The sequence below is a fragment of the Sapajus apella genome, unplaced genomic scaffold (genome assembly GCF_009761245.1).
Source record: "Sapajus apella isolate SASKATOON/1434 unplaced genomic scaffold, GSC_monkey_1.0 scaffold30, whole genome shotgun sequence".
Classification (NCBI taxonomy): Eukaryota; Metazoa; Chordata; class Mammalia; order Primates; family Cebidae; genus Sapajus; species Sapajus apella.
Window position 1 is genome coordinate 24,823,561 of NW_022436970.1, and position 17,315 is coordinate 24,840,875.

The window sequence follows — 17,315 nt, forward strand, 5'->3', positions numbered from 1 at the left end:
TGGAAATGCATGGTGATGATTACAAGCACAACATCTTTAAAAATGTTTTTGTAGGCCTGGCATGGTGGCTCATGCCTGTAATTCCAGCACTTTGGGAGGCCAAGGCGGGCGGATCACAAGGTCAAGAGATTAAGACCATCCTGGCCAACATGGTGAAACCCTGTCTCTATTAAAAATACAAAAATTATCTTGGCGTGGTGGTGTGCGCCTGTAGCCCCAGCTACTCGGGAGGCTGTGGCAGGAGAATTGCTTTAACCCAGGAGGCGGAGGTTGCAGTGAGCCAAGATCACACCACTGCACTCCAGCCTGGTGCCTGGAAACAGAGGGAGACTCTGTCTCAAAAAAAAAAAAAAAAAAAAAATGTTTTTGTATTTCCCTAGCAAGATAATGTCAGGTTCTTAGGCTCTGTACTTGACCGTGATAACTCCATGAGAAAACAGCAGAACGCCAGCTTTGCAGGTGCATCTGTAGCACTACTGGGCTGGGAACAGGACCAGTGCTTGCACGAGCACTTGAGGGTTCCACGTGAGGGATTCACATTGCAGCACTACCTGTGGAAGTCAGGCCCTGGAGCACCTGAACTGAAATGCTGCAAGGTGACTCAAAATGGAGACTGAGCCAGGCATGCCACACTTGGGAGGCTGGGGTGAGAGAATTACTGCACTGAGAACCTTGGGGCCAGCCTGGGAAACAGCAAGACCCTGTCTCTTAAAAAAAAAAAAAAAAGAAACGGTGATTGACTCAAATTATAATGACGCATTAAAAATGTACAAATAGTTCTTATATGGAGATCTCAAAACCCTACAATCTCATTTACATTTATGTCACTTCTGAAAAATATACAGGTTTACAGTCCCTTATCTGAAATCCTCAGGGTCTGGACAGCATGTTGCATCAAAAACGTTAAGATCTATGCAGATTAATACTGAGTGGCTTAATTAAAGAAGGCCCTTGGGGAAAAGATGACAATGCTAACAAGAATGGTAGTAAAAGCTACCGCGTGCCAGTGCACGCTGGGTGCCAGACACTATTGAGCCTGTGCACAAACTCATTTCTCACAGCCACCCCATGAAGTGGATACTGGCAGCCCCATTCTACAGATGAAGCTGCCGAGGCTTGGAGGGACTCAGGAACTTGGCTGAGGCATTCAGAACTGGGACTGTCATGACAAAGGTTCCACTGTTCTCCATGTGCTCCTTGGGGTCTAGGCTTTATAGCATGGAGGAGACTAGTCACCCACTTCTTGCTAACTGAAATCCAGTTGGTTAGCAAATGTTCATGGACCTTGGTAGATGCAAGGTCCTCCCTCAAAGCCAAGGCGTCAGGGTAGCTCCATTCTTTTTGTTTTTGAGACAGGGTCTCACTCTGTTGCCCAGGCTGGAGTACAGTGGCGTGATCATGGCTCATTGCAGCCTCGGGAGGATCAAGCGATCCTCCCGACACAGGCTCCTGAGTTCTTGCCAATACTGGGTGTAGAAATGGGCACCTTGGCCTGTGAAAAGTGACTTCTCCTTTTCCTGCCTCTCAACACTTGCTTCAAAATGTGCCAGTGAGGTGTGAGACGGCAGAGAAAGCTGGGCCCGGACATCTGAGCCATGAATGAGCTTCCTCCAGCTGTCCTGTCCCTTTTCTTCTGTTGGATGGGATGATGAGGCTCTTTATTGTTTAAGAGAAATTCACGCAGTCCTTTTGTTAGTTGCAAGCAAAGCATCCTGACAAATAAAATCACTGAGAATTCCCCAATTGAAATCCAGATGTGGCAGGGATAGGTATGAGGTTAACTCATTATTGGACATTTACACCCAGAGGTAGTGAGTTTATCAGAGAACAGGCTGTCACTTTGGAAAGCAGAGACTGAGGCAGGTGCATAGGGGCTGCAGTAAAGACATAGTCTACCATGCAGGTTGTGTTAACCTGCTCCCCACTCCCAACTTGGGAAAGGTGTTAAACAAGGAGAGAACGCCCTAAATGGTGTGTCCTTTGCATACACAATGCACCTGATGTGCCCAGACTATGTTCTAGCAATGTTATTGTGACAAAACAGGTTGTTGCCATCAGTTCGTCTCAGGTTCCTTCTAGCACATCTGACAGTGACTAGTGTCTAGAGCCATGAGGACAGGGACCAGTAGAGACAAAAAGGAGTGGGCAGAGGGAGGGGAAGGCAGAGTTAGGCCCAGAGAGCCCCAGGCTGCTACCCCAGATCTCCACACCAGTGCCAGATATATTGGCTTCTCATAGCAGTCTTGCAAAGTTGTTCTCAGTTTTCAAATAAGGAAACTGAGGCCCAGGGAGTGGTGAAGTGCCTGCAGGGGATCTAACCAGCTGTCGGCTCAGTGCCTCCTACAAAGTGGAGTAGGGGCACATTTCAGAGAAAACTGGCTTAGGCTTCTCTCTTTTTGGTGTGGCCTTCCCTACGAGCAGGTTAGGGGCATGAAAGCTCACCCCCTCCTGAATGGGTTCGCTCCTGGGGATTGCCGCAGCTCCCCAGATGACATGCATGCACACTAAACACCCAGCAGTTTGGGAGGCACTGATCGAGTGAAGTCCTCCAATCAACCTTGTGAGCTTTCTCCAAGCACCTGTCACTGTTAAACTGCTGATGAAACGTGAAATGACTTCACAGGTTTTCAATTTGATAAGCTCTCCTCTGTCACTGTCTCTTACCCTGTTAGTGTTGGTGAATGGTTCTCAGAGATCAGGGCACATTCCCTGGGGTCTCATAAAACCAGACTGCTGGCCCCTTCAAGCTTCTGGTTCACTGTGCCTTGGTAATGCAGATGGCCCAGTGAGCAACTCTACAAACATTTGAACATTTTGAGGTAGAGAAGGGAACTTCATCATCCCTTGTAGGCTCCCAGAAAACAAGACCCAACATCCAGTGCATGCCTGTCTTTTAGTTATTTTAAAACATACAATTAAATTATTATTGACTATAGTCACCCTTCTGTGCTGCTCCTCCACCTTGGACTCCAAGATCGTAAATGTGTGTGGACGCTGTATTTCTAAAAATAATTTTGTAGTTTCTTTTTATGGAAGGAATATATATTCTTTGTTGAAAAATGTAAAACAGATACCAACAGAATGAAGGAAACAAAAGCCCCATATAGTCTCAGCTCCAAGACACTCACTGTTAAATTTTGGTGTCGAGCCAGGTGCAGTGGCATGTGCTTGTAGTCCCAGCACCCAGGAGACTCAGGCAGGAGGATCAGGTGCAATCACTGTGCTTGCAGCTTCAAACTCCCAGACTTAAGTAAGTGTGGGACTCAAGTGAGTCTGGGAGTTTGAGGCTGCAAGCACAATGATTGCACCTGTGAATAGTCATGCCACTTCAGCCTGGGCAACAGAGTGAGGCCCGGTCTCAAATAAATAAATAAATAACAGAATGTTAAATGAGCATGAGGCCCCCATGCCCACATGGACAGTAGCTTGAAAGGCCAGCCCTGATGTCAGTTAATCCTCAGCCCTTTTTGAGATATGCCATTTGCCCCATGGATGTCCTTTATGGCAGAGGGCCTGGTCCAGAGGCATTTGTTACGTTTACTTGTCCCCTCAATCCCATGCCCTGGAACGGCTCTTGGGCTTCCTGAGCCTTCATGGCCCTGATTTTCAGGAGTGTAGCCATTATTTTGTGGCATGTTCCTAAGTTTGGGCTTGTCTCCTGTTTTCTCGTGATTATATTTAGGACTTGTTTTTTTGGCAGGAACATCATAGCAGTGATGCTGTGCTCTCAGTGTTGGGTTGTACGTTCCTGGTGATGTCCACAATGATGAAGTGAAGAAAGGGGTGTCTGTTGGGCTTCTCCCTGTGAACTTACTCTTAAGTATGCCTTTTTTGAAACAAATGAAAAGAGAGACACAAGACACCAAAACCTCTTGTATGCAACAAAAGCAGTGCTAAAACAGAAGTTTATAGCATTAAATGCCTACATCAAACATACAGAAAGATCACAAATTAACAACCTAACATTGCACCTCAGGGAAATAGAAAAATAAGAACAAATAACAAACCAAAATTAAAGCTAGCAGAAGAAATAAAAAATATGAGGGCAGAACTAAATGGAGAGCAAAAGAAAAATACAAAGGATCAATGACATGAAAAGTTGGTTTTTTGAAAAAAGGAAACAAAATTGATAGACTGATAGCTAGATTAACCAAGAAACAAAACAGAAGATTCGAATAAGCACAGTCAGAAATAAAAATGGAGGCAATACAACTAACACCATAGAAATACAAAAGATCATCAGAGACTACTGTGAATATCTCTATGTTTACAAACTAGAAAACCTAGAGGAAATGGATAATGCCTGGAAACGTACAGACTCCTAAGGTTGGACCAGGAAGAAACGGAAATCCTGAACAGACCAATAGTGAGTGGTGGGATTGGATCAGTAATAAAAAGACTCTCCCAGCAACAGCAAAAAAGCCCAGGACCAGACAGATTCACAGCCAAGTTCTACTAGACAAAGAAGAATTGGTACCAATCCTACTGAAACTGTTCCAAAAAATCAAGAAGGAGGAAATCCTCCCTAACTCATCCTACAAAACCAGTATCACCCTGATACCAAACTAGGCATACAACCAAAACAACAACTATAGGCCAATGTCCCTGATGAACTTTGGTGCAAAAATCCTGAGTGAAATACTAGCAAACCAAATCCAACAGTACATCAAAAAGGTAACACCACAATCAAGTGAGTTTTATTTCAGGGATGTAAGGATGGTTTAACTTATACAAATAAATACATGTGATTCACCACATACACAAAAACAAAAACCATGGCCAGGTATGGTGGCTCATGCCTGTAATCCCAGCACTTTGGGAGGCTGAGGCAGACAGATTACTTGAGATCAGGAGTATGAGACCAGCCTGGCCAACATGGGGAAACCCCATCTCTACTAAAAATATAAAAATTAGCTGGGCATGGTGGCACACATCTATAATCCCATCTACTTGGGAGGCTGAGGCAGGAGAATTGCTTGAACGTGGGAGGCAGAGGTTGCAGTGAGCCGAGATCTCACCACTGCACTCCAGCCTGGGTGACAGAGCAAAACTGTGTCTCAAAAAAAAAAAAAAAAAAAAAGTTCATCTCAAATGATGCAGAAAAGGCTTTCAATAAAATTAATTGCCCTTTATGATAAAAATCCTCAACAAACTAGACATAGGAGAAACATACCTCAAAGTAATAAAAGCCATATACAACAAACCCACAGTCAACATCATACTGAATGGGGATACACTGAAAGGTCTCTCCCTAAGAACTGGAAAAAGACAGGGATGCCCATTTTGACCACTCTTATTAAACATAGTATTGGAAGTCCTAGTTAGAGCAGCCAGACAAGAGAAAGAAATAAAAGGTATCTAGCCAGGCACAGTGGCTCATGCCTGTCATCCCAGCACTTTGGGAGGCTGAGATGGGTGGATCGCTTGAGCCCAGGAGTGTAAGACCAACCTGGGTAACATGACGAAACCCTGTCTCCACAAAAAAATACCAAAATTAGTTGGGCATGGTGGCATGTGCCTGTAGTCCCAACTACTCAGGTGGCTGAGATGGGAAGTTCACTTGAGCCCAGGAGGTTGAGGCTGCAGTGAGTCGTGAGTGTTCCACTGCACTCCAGCCTGAGTGACAAAGCAAGATCTTGTCTAAAAAAAAAAAAAAAATCCAAACTGAGAAAATTAAATTATCTGTTTGCTCATGATATGATCTTATATCTAGAAAACCCTGAAGACTCCTCCAAAGGACTTCTAGATTTGATAAATGATTTCAGTAAAGTTTCAGGATAAATTAATAAACAAAAAAAGTAGCATTTCTATACACCAATAATGATCAAGCTAAGAACCAAATCAAGAAATTCCATTTATAGTAACTATAAACAAACAAAATCCTAAGAATACATTTGACCAAGGAGGTGAAAGACCTTTACAAGGAGAACTTCAAAACGCTGATGAAAGAAATCATAGATGACACAAACAAATGGAAAAACATCTCATGCCCATGGCTTGGAATAATCAGTATTGTTGAAATAACCATACTGCCCAAAGCAATCTACAGATTCAATGATATTCCCATCAAATTACCAATGTCATTTTTCACAGAATTAGAAAAAAATTCCTAAAATTTATATGGAACCATAAAAGAGCCCAAATAGCCAAAACAATCCTAAGCAAAAAGAACAAAGTGGGAGCCATTGCATTACCTGACTTCAAATCATACTAGAAGGCTATAAGTAACCAAATATACAGCATGATACTCGTATAAAAATAGACACACAGATCAATGGAACACAATAAAGAACCCAGATAAAACCATGTACCTACAATCAACAGATCTTTGACAAAGTTGACAAAAATATATACTGGGGAAAGGACATTCTGTTTAATAAGTGATGCTGGAAAAATTGGACAGCCATATGTAGAAGAATGAAACTGGACCCTATCTCTCACCATATAAAAAAATTAAGGTGTATTACGACAAATGTAAGACCTCAAACTATAAAAATCTTAGAAGAAGGGTGGGCGCGGTGACTCACGCTTATAATCCCAGCACTTTGGGAGGCCGAGGCGGGTGGATCACGAGGTCAAGAGATCGAGACCATCCTGGTCAACAAGGTGAAACCCCGTCTCTACTAAAAATACAAAAATTAGCTGGGCATGGTGGTGTGTGCCTGCAGTCCCAGCTACTCGGGAGGCTGAGGCAGGAGAATTATTTGAACCCAGGAGGCAGAGGTTGCGGTGAGTCGAGATCGTGCCATTGCATTCCAGTCTGGGTAACAACAGTGTAACTCCATCTCGAAAAAAAAAAATCTTAGAAGAAAACCTAGGACAAACTCTTCTGGTCATTGGTCTAGGCAAACGTTTATGACTAAGACCTCAAAAGCAAATGCAACAAAAACAAAAATGGACAAATGGGACTCTAAAAAGTTTCTGCACAGCAAAAGAAATACGCAACAGAGTAAACAGGCAACCTATGGAATGGGAGAAAATATTTGCAAACTATGCATCTGACAAAGGACTAATGTTCAGAATTTACAGGGAACTCAATGAGAAAAAAAACCCCACCTTATTAAAAAGTGGGCAAATGACATGAACCAGAAAATTTTCAACATACAGGCAGCCAACAAAATATGAAAAAAGTGCTCAACTTCACTAATTAACAGAGAAATGCAAATTAATACCACAATGAGATGCCATCTTACACCAGTCAGAGTGGCTACTATTAAAAAGTTAAGAAGCAACAGATGTTGGTGAGGATGTGGAGAAAGGAAATGCTTATACTCTGTTGATGGGAATGTAGAATTAGCACGGCCTCTATGGAAAACAGTGTGGAAATTTCTCAAAGAACTAAAAATAGGATTACCATTCAACCCAGCAACCCCACTACTGGGTGTCTACCCAAAGGAAAAGAAATCATTATACTAAAAAGACACTTGCACTCGTGTGTTTATTGCGGCACTATCACAATAGCAAAGTCATGGAATCAAGTTAGGTGTCCCTCAACGGATGATTGGACAAATAAAATGTGATTTATATAAAAATACTAGAAGAATTTAGAACATATGTATACACACACACATATATACACACACCATGGAATACTATAAGAATAAATTTTTTTTTTTTTTTTTTTTTTGAGACGGAGTTTCACTCATGTTACCCAGGCTGGAGTGCAATGGCGCGATCTCGGCTCACCGCAACCTCCGCCTCCTGGGTTCAGGCAATTCTCCTGCCTCAGCCTCCTGAGTAGCTGGGATTACAGGCATGCACCACCATGCCCAGCTAATTTTTTGTATTTTTAGTAGAGACGGGGTTTCACCATGTTGACCAGGATGGTCTCGATCTCTTGACCTCATGATCCACCCGCCTCGGCCTCCCAAAGTGCTGGGATTACAGGCTTGAGCCACCGCGCCTGGCCAAGAATAAAATTTTTTTTGCAGCAACATGGATGGAACTGGAGGCAGAAACAGAAAGCCATGTTGTCACTCATTAGTGTGAGCTAAACAATGTTTACACATGGACATAGAGGATGGAATAATAGACATTGGAGGCTCCAAAAGGTGGTTGCGTAGGAGGGGCATGAGAGATGAGAAATTACCTATTGGGTACAATGTACACCATTTGGGTGATCGTTACACCAAAAGCTCAGACTTCACCACTGTGAGATATATCCATGTAACAAAAATTCACTTGTACCCCTAAATCTACTTTTCTATGTATTTCTGTGGAGCTGTTTGCAGACTATGTACATGTATATTGCTTATCAAACTTTCATTTTATTTGACTGTTTAATCAGCCTGACTCCAAGGTTTCCTAGTTTATTCCATAGTTATATTCTGTTACTATGTTAATTAATTTTTTAGAGATGGAGCCTTGCTATGTTACTTAGGGTGGTCTCAAACTCTTGGGCTCAAGCAATCCTCCTGCCTCAGCCTCCCAAGTAGCTGGGACTGCAGGCGCATGCTGCCATGCCCAGCTAGTTAATTTATCTTCATGCATAAATTGTCCTCAGTTTGGCAGAGGAGAACTGTATTTCCTGTAGTGCTAATTACCACAAGTTCAGTGCCTGAAAACAGAAGTTTGCTGTCTCAGACTTCTAAAGGCCAGACAACCAAAATCAAGGTGTCAGCAGGGCTGCATTCTCACCTCAGGCTCTGGAAGAAATTCTTTTCCTTGTTTCTGACAGCTTCTGGTAGCCTCAGGCATTTCTTGGTTTGTGAGTGTCATTGTTATTTTTGGAAATACAAGCAAATATGTGTATGTGTTTTTATTTCTTTCTTGCAAGGCAGCACATTATGCATATTGTTCTGGATGCTGCTCTTTTCACTTTGCATTATATCCTGAGTCTCATTATCAGCAGATAGAGAGTGTCCTTTGAGTTCCATATGGAGTAATTTCCTTAGTCCAGTACACCTTTGCTCACACCCTTTTTCTTTGTACCATTAAATTGTCAAGTATATTGCATTTCTATACATTATAGGCTCAACAATACCTTATGTATACATTGTTTTGTACAATTTCATTTTAAATCATTTATGTGATGAGAGAAGAAAATACAAATTTATACTGTATTTTATAATTACATGACTAACTTTACTGGTGCTCTTTGTGGATTCAGATTTTCATCTGCAGGGCAGACCCCCAGCCCTCTTTTAGCCTGAAGAACTTTCTTTAGTATTTTTTGTAAGGCAGGCCTTTTAGCAGTGAATTATCTCAGTTTTTGTTTATCTAGGAAAGTCTTTATTTCACTTTTATTTTTGAAAGGTAGCTTTGCTGGTTGTAGGATTCTTGAGTGACAGGTGTTTTTTCTTTGAACACTTTGAATATGTTATCCCATTGCCTCTGGCCTGCATTATTTCTGCTGAGAAGTCAGCTGTTAATCTTGTTGAGGGTTCCTGCCTTATTTTTCTCTTGCTGTTTTCAAGGCTTTCTCCTTGTCTTTGCCTTTTGGCATTTTTATTATGATGTGTCTTTGGAGTTTTTCAATATGTATAGATTTGTGTAGATTATTGAGTTTTTGTTGTTAATTTTGGGAAATTTTAGGCCATCATTTCTTTGAATATTTCTCTTCTCCTTTCTCTTTCCTCTCCTTCTTTCTGTCATATGTATGTTGGCGCATTTAATAATGTCCCACATTTCTCTGAGGCATTATTCATTTTTCTTTTCTTCTGATTGCAGAATCTCTATTGATCTATTTTCTTTTTTATTTTATTTATTTATTTAGAGGCAGGGTCTCTGTCACCCAGGCTAGAGTACAGTGGTATGATCATAGGTTACTACAACCTCAATATCATGGGCTCAAGTGATCTTCCTGCCTCTGCATTTCAAGTAGCTGAGACACGGGTATGTACCACCACACCTGACAGATTTTTTTATGTCTTGCTGAGACAGGGTTTTGCTATTAATGTGGTTTGGTTCTGTGTCCCCACCCAAATCTTACCTTGAATCGTAATAATCTACACATGTCAAGGGATAGGACAAGGTGGAGATAATTGAATCATGGGGGTGGTTTCCTCCATACTGTTCTTGTGGTAGTGAGTGAGTTCTCACAAGATCTGATGGTTTTATAAGGGGCTTCCACTTTTGCTCAGTTCTCATTCTCTCTCCTGCTGCCCTGTGAGGAGGTGCCTTCTGCCATGATTGTAAGTTTCCTGAGGCCTCCCCTGCCATGCGGAACTGTGAGTCAATTAAATCTCTTTTCCTTATAAGTTACCCAGTCTTGGATATTTCTTTATAGCAGTGTGAGAATGGATTAATACAGCTATGTTGCCCAGACTGGTCTTGAACTCCTGGCCTGAAGTGATTTTCCCACCTTGCCTCCCCCAATGCTGGGATAACAAGCACGAGCCACCGTGCCTGGCCTGATCTATTCTCAAATTTACTAATTCTTTGGCCAGGTGAAATGTATTGTTGAGCCCTTCTAGTGAAGTTTTACTTAAGACTGTTATACTTTCCGTGTCCAGAATTTCCATTTGGTTCTGTTTTATAATTTCTGTGTCATTATTGGTATTCTGCATTTGATTCAGTGTTGTCACATATCTCGTTTTATCATGATTTCTTTTAGTTCTTTAAAAAAATTGTAGTGGCTACTTTGTAGGCTTTTTCTGTTAAGTCTGACATCTGATCACTCTCTCAGGGAGTTTCTGTTGTCTGCTTTATTTCTGGTTTATAGGTCATGCTTTCCTGTTTCTTTGTATGTGCTGTGATCTTTTGGAAACTGGACATTTTAGATCCGGGTTCCTAACCCCTAGGCTGTGGACTGGTACCCATCTGTGGCCTGTTAGGAGCAGGACAGCACAGCAGGAGCTGAAGGGCAGGTGAGCAAGCATTACCATCTGAGCATCACCTCCTGTGTGATCAGTGGCAGCATTAGGTTCTCATAGGAGCATGAACTCTATTGTAAACTGTGCATGGGAGGGATCTAGGTTGCATGCTCCTTATGAGAATCTAATGCCGGATGACTGAGGTGGAACAGTTTCATTCCAAAAGCATCCCCTAACTCATTCCCAGTCTGTGGGAAAAACTATCTGCCACAAACAAGTCCCTGGTGCCAAAATGGTTGGGTACTGCTGTTTTAGATGATATATGTAGCAACTCTGGTTATGAACCCGCTCTCTAGGCTGGTTGTTGTAATTTACTTGTTTATTTGTTTAGCGACTGGGTGGCTTATGTTATGGGAATCTGCCTACGCCCAACCTCAAATTCCAATGTTAAATATCTAATGTTGTTCCTCGGGGAACTCAGCCATGGGCATGTCCACAGTCATCCCAGGATTTAGTGGGAGCTCTCCTTTGATCAGGGCATGGCTCACTTTTACTCTCTTTTCCTAGCCATACCCAGCTTGACCAGATAATGGCTCTAGTGTTTTAACAACACTCTGGGTTATAAATCGCCCCACATTGTAAACTATCAAATTCGGGATCCTTTGAAGGGTAGTTCCTGAGGCCTGTGTTTGAGATTTGTTTTGAACTCAGGCAGGCTCCTCTGAGCTGTCTCTTTTAGCAATTCTCTTTGGCAAACTAGCAGGTCTGCAGCGAGCCTACATCTGCTTTTTGCCCTTTAGCCGTCACCTGCACTGTTTTTGGGAGTGCCCTTAGGCTTGCACCTCCCCATACTTTGTTTCAGTGAAATCACTTCCTTTGGGAAGAGATTCGGGAGTTATCTGTTTTACAGCCTGCTCTCTCCAGGCAAAATCCCTGGAGCTTGGTGGGTGGTGGGGAGGGAACCCTGGCAAGCTTCTTTTTGGGTGACTCCCATCATCAGTCACCTAGAAGTTGAGATTGGGAGGCTGGGGGTGGGTAGTAGCCGGAGGTTTTCTTGGCTTGCCTCTCCTGTGGTGACGCCACCACCACAACCCCAGTATTTTTAGCGTCCAGTGCCCAAGAGCCTTCATCCCACAGATAGAAGCCAGTGTGGAAGGGGGCCCTGCCCTTCCCAGGAGGGAGCCCTATCACAGCAGGGAAGGCCCCGGCTGGTATGTGTGTGTGTGTGTGTGTATGTGCATATGAGTGTGTGTGTGTGTCTGTGTGTGTATGTGTCTGTGCGTGTTTAGGAAATGCAAGCCTCTGCACATATCCCTGTGTTTCCAAAACAGCCTGAGTGCTCTCCTCTCCACAGGTGCATGCGTGGGACCCTAGAGACAGGGTCAGGGAGACCGGGCATCCCTCCTGCGGGGAGTCTTGAGGTGGGGGTGGGTCACTGGCCTCTCCAGATTTCTCAGCACCAGATCCCAGAGTGTGGGGGTTGCAGCGTACTGAGCCCAGCCCCCTGGCTCTGCAGAGCAGACCCCCAGCTGTTGGCCCATGTGTGGACCCCTGTGGGTGCAGCTAGGAGAGACAGCAGCTGTGTGACCCATGTTTTACAGGAAATTGTCTTCACCTTTTCCAGTGCATTTCTCAAAACCACAGCTTTTTCCACACCCAAAGTGTAGCACCACCAAAACAAGAAAGCAAGCCACCTTCCTCTCCTCCCTGGGATCCCCCCAGGGCCTGCAGCCTGCCCTCTTGAGGTGATCAGGGCCTTTCCTGGGAGACTCAGGGCTGCCCGTGGGGGCTCAGCTTCCTGTTAGCTTCCCCAAGCACACAGTGCTGAGGGCTGGACCATGGATGATTCAGGTTTTCTGGGATTTTAGAAATTCCTACATGTGGCCTAAGGGGGAAGGGAGAAATGAAGCCACCATAAGAATGTCTGGGTCCTCTTTCAGCCAGCTGTTCGAGTGGTATTTACAATGTTTTTTATTCGCCTCACAATGTTTCTAAGAATATGCTTCTAACGTGCAGCTTCTGACAAACAGCAAGAGATAAACGTTCATGGGTTTCTGGTCTGCATGAAGGGTGTCCTGCAGGAAGAGGGGGTGAAGGGGCCCTGTTTCTGCAGGTGGCCGGGGGCTCCCTGCAGGTGGGAGAGAGGGTGGTGACTTGAGATGTGTTTTAGATTTAAGAATTATAATTTGGCCAGGCGCGGTGGCTCACGCCTGTAATCCCAGCACTTTGGAAGGCCGAGGCGGGTGGATCACGAGGTCAAGAGATCGAGACCATCCTGGTCAACATGGTGAAACCCCATCTCTACTAAAAATACAAAAAATTAGCTGGGCATGGTGGCACGTGCCTATAATCCCAGCTACTCAGGAGGCTGAGGCAGGAGAATTGCCTGAACCCAGGAGGCGGAGGTTGCGGTGAGCCGAGATCGCACCATTGCACTCCAGCCTGGGTAACAAGAGCGAAACTCCGTCTTAGGAAAAAAAAAAAGTATTATAATTTATTTTTATTATTTGCATTTCATGGTGCTTACTCAGCATTGGGCAGCATAGATACAGCCGTTACTCTAAGTGTCACCAAACCCAGTGTCTTATTTTTAAGTGAATGTGTTACAGGAAAGGGGTCCTGATCCAGACCCCAAGAGATGGTTCTTGGATCTCGTGCAAGAAAGAATTCAGGGTGAGTTCATAGAGTAAAGTGAAAGCAAGTTTATTGGGAAAGTAAAGGAACACAGAAAGGCTACTCCATAAGCAGAGCAGCCCTGAGGACTGCTGGTTGCCCATTTTTATGGTTATTTCTTGATTATATGCTAAACAGGAGTGGATTATCCATACCTCCATTCGTAGAGCATATAGGGTAACTTCCTATATGGAAACTCCTATTCAAGACGGAATTGCTCTGGTTCAAATGCCTCTGACATTTCCGCCCCTCCCTTTTACAAGAGAACCCTTAATCCTACGGTTTGCAGAGGGTCAAAGATCCATCTTCTGTAACTTCTTCAGGCCGAATGGGGCAATTATATTCCTACCTAACTATTAGGTCTCTTGCATTCAGGGTAGAGAGGAGCTCAGTCAGAACGATTCAGTAGGCAAGAGCCATTCATAACTCCAAATTCTGGCAAAAGATGGTATCTGGAAGATTAATAAGTGCTCAATTTAAGAAAACATTCGGTAAGCTTATCCTGCATTCCCACACAGAGCACTACAGCAACATATTCCACAACAGTAAGGCAAAATAAGTAAAATTTTCCCAAGTAAACTAAATAAGAAGGCTTTCCATGAACTGGGCAACTGTTGGAACCAAGCTGATATGGGATCACTAGCTGATTCCAATGTGCCTAGAATTAGAATATTGATTCAGATTTTTATATTACCCATCCCTCTGTTTCTTCTGGGCAGCAGTCAGAGATAACTGGTTGGTTCACAGGAATAAGCAGGGTTAGTCTAAATTTCAGGAAAAAAATTCTTAAAAACAACTGATGAGACTAGAATCTAAAAACAGGTGTTACCAGTTTTTGAAACATAATTTGTCTCTCCCTAGTCCCCCATTTTCACTGAAGACAAATCATTGTAAAACTGATTTGCTTTATTATACTTGGCCTGATTATTTGTATAAAGTGCAGCAAGAATAATTATTTTTCACATAGACTTTTAAAACTGGCTTTGATGGAACTGTGTTCCATTGAAGGAATCTCAGATAAGAGTTTTTTTTTTTTTTAAAGCTGAGTCCAGCCATGTTTTTTACCCTCAAATACTTATGAGTTAGGTAAATTCCATTCCTCTTGAGGTCCCAAGATAACTTGGGGCTCCTGAGCCTGTAATAAAGTGACATTCTTTACTTATCACAGGTCAGGCACCCTGTACAGGGACTATGTAGACAAGGTATGAGTTTTCCCAAGGGGCTTTTATTAGCTCTGCAAGTCAAGTTTAATTCCTTAAAGGAAGACACACCATTTTCAGTCAAAGCCTTGGTAAAACAACCAGTTTCTTCAATTGTGTCCTGTTACAAATGAAAACAGATTCTTAATGAATTTATGCAAATAACTATATTGCTAAAAATTAAGAATACTCACAAATAGTTTCCAAATTCTGGAGAAATCAGGTACAGGGAAACAAATATGCTCAAAATTTTGTTCACAGGGGTATGCTTTACTTAATTGTTAAAAGCTGCAAATAGCTTAAGTTTCCTTGACTCTGATAAACAAAACAAAGGATAACAACATTTTAAGCAAAGTCAGACTTCTTCAGTTTAGTCTGTGCAATTAACTCTAGTTTTGCTTGATATTCATGAACATTTTAGCTTTCCCTGATTCCTGAAAGTTTTTTCCTCTATTCTAACATCACAATTTCCAAAGTTATCAGAAACCTGCATTTAAGTACTCCTGTCAAAGTCCCGTAGTTGATTACAAAATCACCTTTTAAAGAGGACCAAATCAAGAGAATTGTCTGTGGATGACAAATATCTTAGAACAGCCACTATTAAAGCCACAATTGATAAGGAAATTTGGTTATTTAATTTTACATAACAATTATAACTATTAATAACATACACTAAATCATATCAGAATTATAGAAGTTTCTTATACTTTTGGAACACATACCAATAACATTTATACAAATACAGCCCAAAGAAAGCCAAACATTATTTCATATTTGACAGTGCTTCCTGTATGATTTTTATACCAAATAAAATGCAGTGATCTTGGCTCACTGCAACCTCCATCTCTTGGGTTCAAGTGATTATCCTGCCTCAGTCTCCCGAGTAGCTGGGATAATAGGTGCCCACCACCATGCCTGGCTAATTTTTGTATTTTTAGTAGAGACAGGGTTTCACCATGTTGGCCAGGCTGGACTTGAACTCCTGACCTCAAGTGATCCACCCGCCTGGGCCTTCCAAAGTGCTGGGATTACACATGTGAGCCACCGTGCTCAATCCCTAAGGTAAGATTCTTATACCTTTTATAACCCTTTATGATTTTTTTTTTGTTAAAGGGCAGATTATAAGCAAGTTTTTGCCTTAAGAAAAACCTGTTGTGCTTTTATTACAATGTTTAATTTACAAAAAAAGTGAATACCCCTCTATATTTAGCCAATGTCCATACACAGAATTTCTTTACAATTAATTTTTTACAAACCTTCCACAACTTGTTCAAACTTTTAGCTTTATCCTAACTTAAAACAATTCTTTAATCCTTTAATCTAGGCAAAAACATCCACATTCCCATTACTTCTTATAATCTTTGTGTAAGAAAGTATATTCTACTTTCCTTACACACCATGGGTGTAGAACTGTTTCTTGTGTAGTCTCAAATAAAATGTTAACTCTTAGCAACTTTTACTTTTGGGGAAAACCTTGGCAAGTAAGGGATTTTAATAACATACCAGATGTGGAGCCTAGCCTAGGACCCACCAGACAGAAGTGAGATAAGGGCAGACTCTCCAGCATAGCTAGGAGTGTGGCTTTCCACAAGTCACCGTGCCTTATCTAGAGTCAATCTAATCTCTCCAAGGTAGGTAAATTGAACAATTTTCAAAAGTCAAAGAAGTAGTAAAAGTAAAATAAAAGTAAAAATACAAAAAAAAAAAAAACATTAGCTGGGCATGGTGGCACGTGCCTGTAATCCCAGCTACTGAGGAGGTTGAGGCAGGAGAATTGCCTGAACCCAGGAGGCGGAGGTTGCAATGAGCCGAGATCGCGCCATTGCACTCCAGCCTGGGTAACAAGAGTGAAACTCTGTCTCAAAATAAATAAATAAATAAATAAAAGATAAAGGACTCATCCCGTAAGACAGGAAGTGGACCTTAAACCCAGGCCACCATTGTGAAAAAAGAAAGGACAGCATCACAGTTACAAGGGCAAGCTCTCAAAGACATACAAGACAAGGGGGAAATCTCATCCAGGTTTTTTTTGTTTCCAGGGACCTGCAACAACGTTTACAACCGACCAGTTTCCTGGGCCATCTTGAACAGTGGGCTTACAGGAGTCCTAGGCCCACATTCTGTCCTAAGGTACCCCTCATTATGACAGAACAATACAGAAAGACACACAAAGCACACCAGATTCACTGCAGCTGAAGATTAGCCTCATGAATCTTCTTTCCCATTAATCAAATCTTTACGTAGGAGATAAGCAATGATTTTTTTCCTCATTCACTCAACTGGTTTTCACACAGAGAGAAAGACAGAAAGAGTGAACCCAGGACCTGGGAAAGGCTTCTGGGTTCCCTTTCCCTGAGAGACGCTAGTGACTGGGCTGGCTGCATCACAGCCCTGGGGGTCAAGCTGCATCATAAAGGAAAATTATCTTTTCTGCTCTGACCAGAGCAAAATACATGTGACAAAACATAGACAGAAGCCACTCTGCTTAGCACTCAATGTCAAACTGGCAAACCTCAAACTTGCCCCCAGTTGGGCCCCATCATTATTAATCCAACCTCTGACCAGGAGTTTCGACTTGTGGTTTCCGGACAAGGTGATCGTCCTTAGTACCAGAAAAGATAGGAAACAGAAAGGAGAGAAAGGAAAGAGAAAAGCATTGCCTGTGGCAGGCCGGGAAGATGAAGAGCTC

The 17,315-nt window shown here is 42.6% G+C and overlaps 1 long non-coding RNA gene across 1 annotated transcript; it reads left to right on the top strand.

Moving 5' to 3' along the window:
* The first annotated feature begins 291 nt into the window (after positions 1-291).
* On the top strand, positions 292-12,343 carry LOC116561837. Its single transcript, XR_004273628.1, has 3 exons — positions 292-2,896; positions 11,436-11,439; positions 12,331-12,343. It is a non-coding gene; the product is annotated as an uncharacterized LOC116561837 (long non-coding RNA).
* Positions 12,344-17,315: the final 4,972 nt, after the last annotated feature.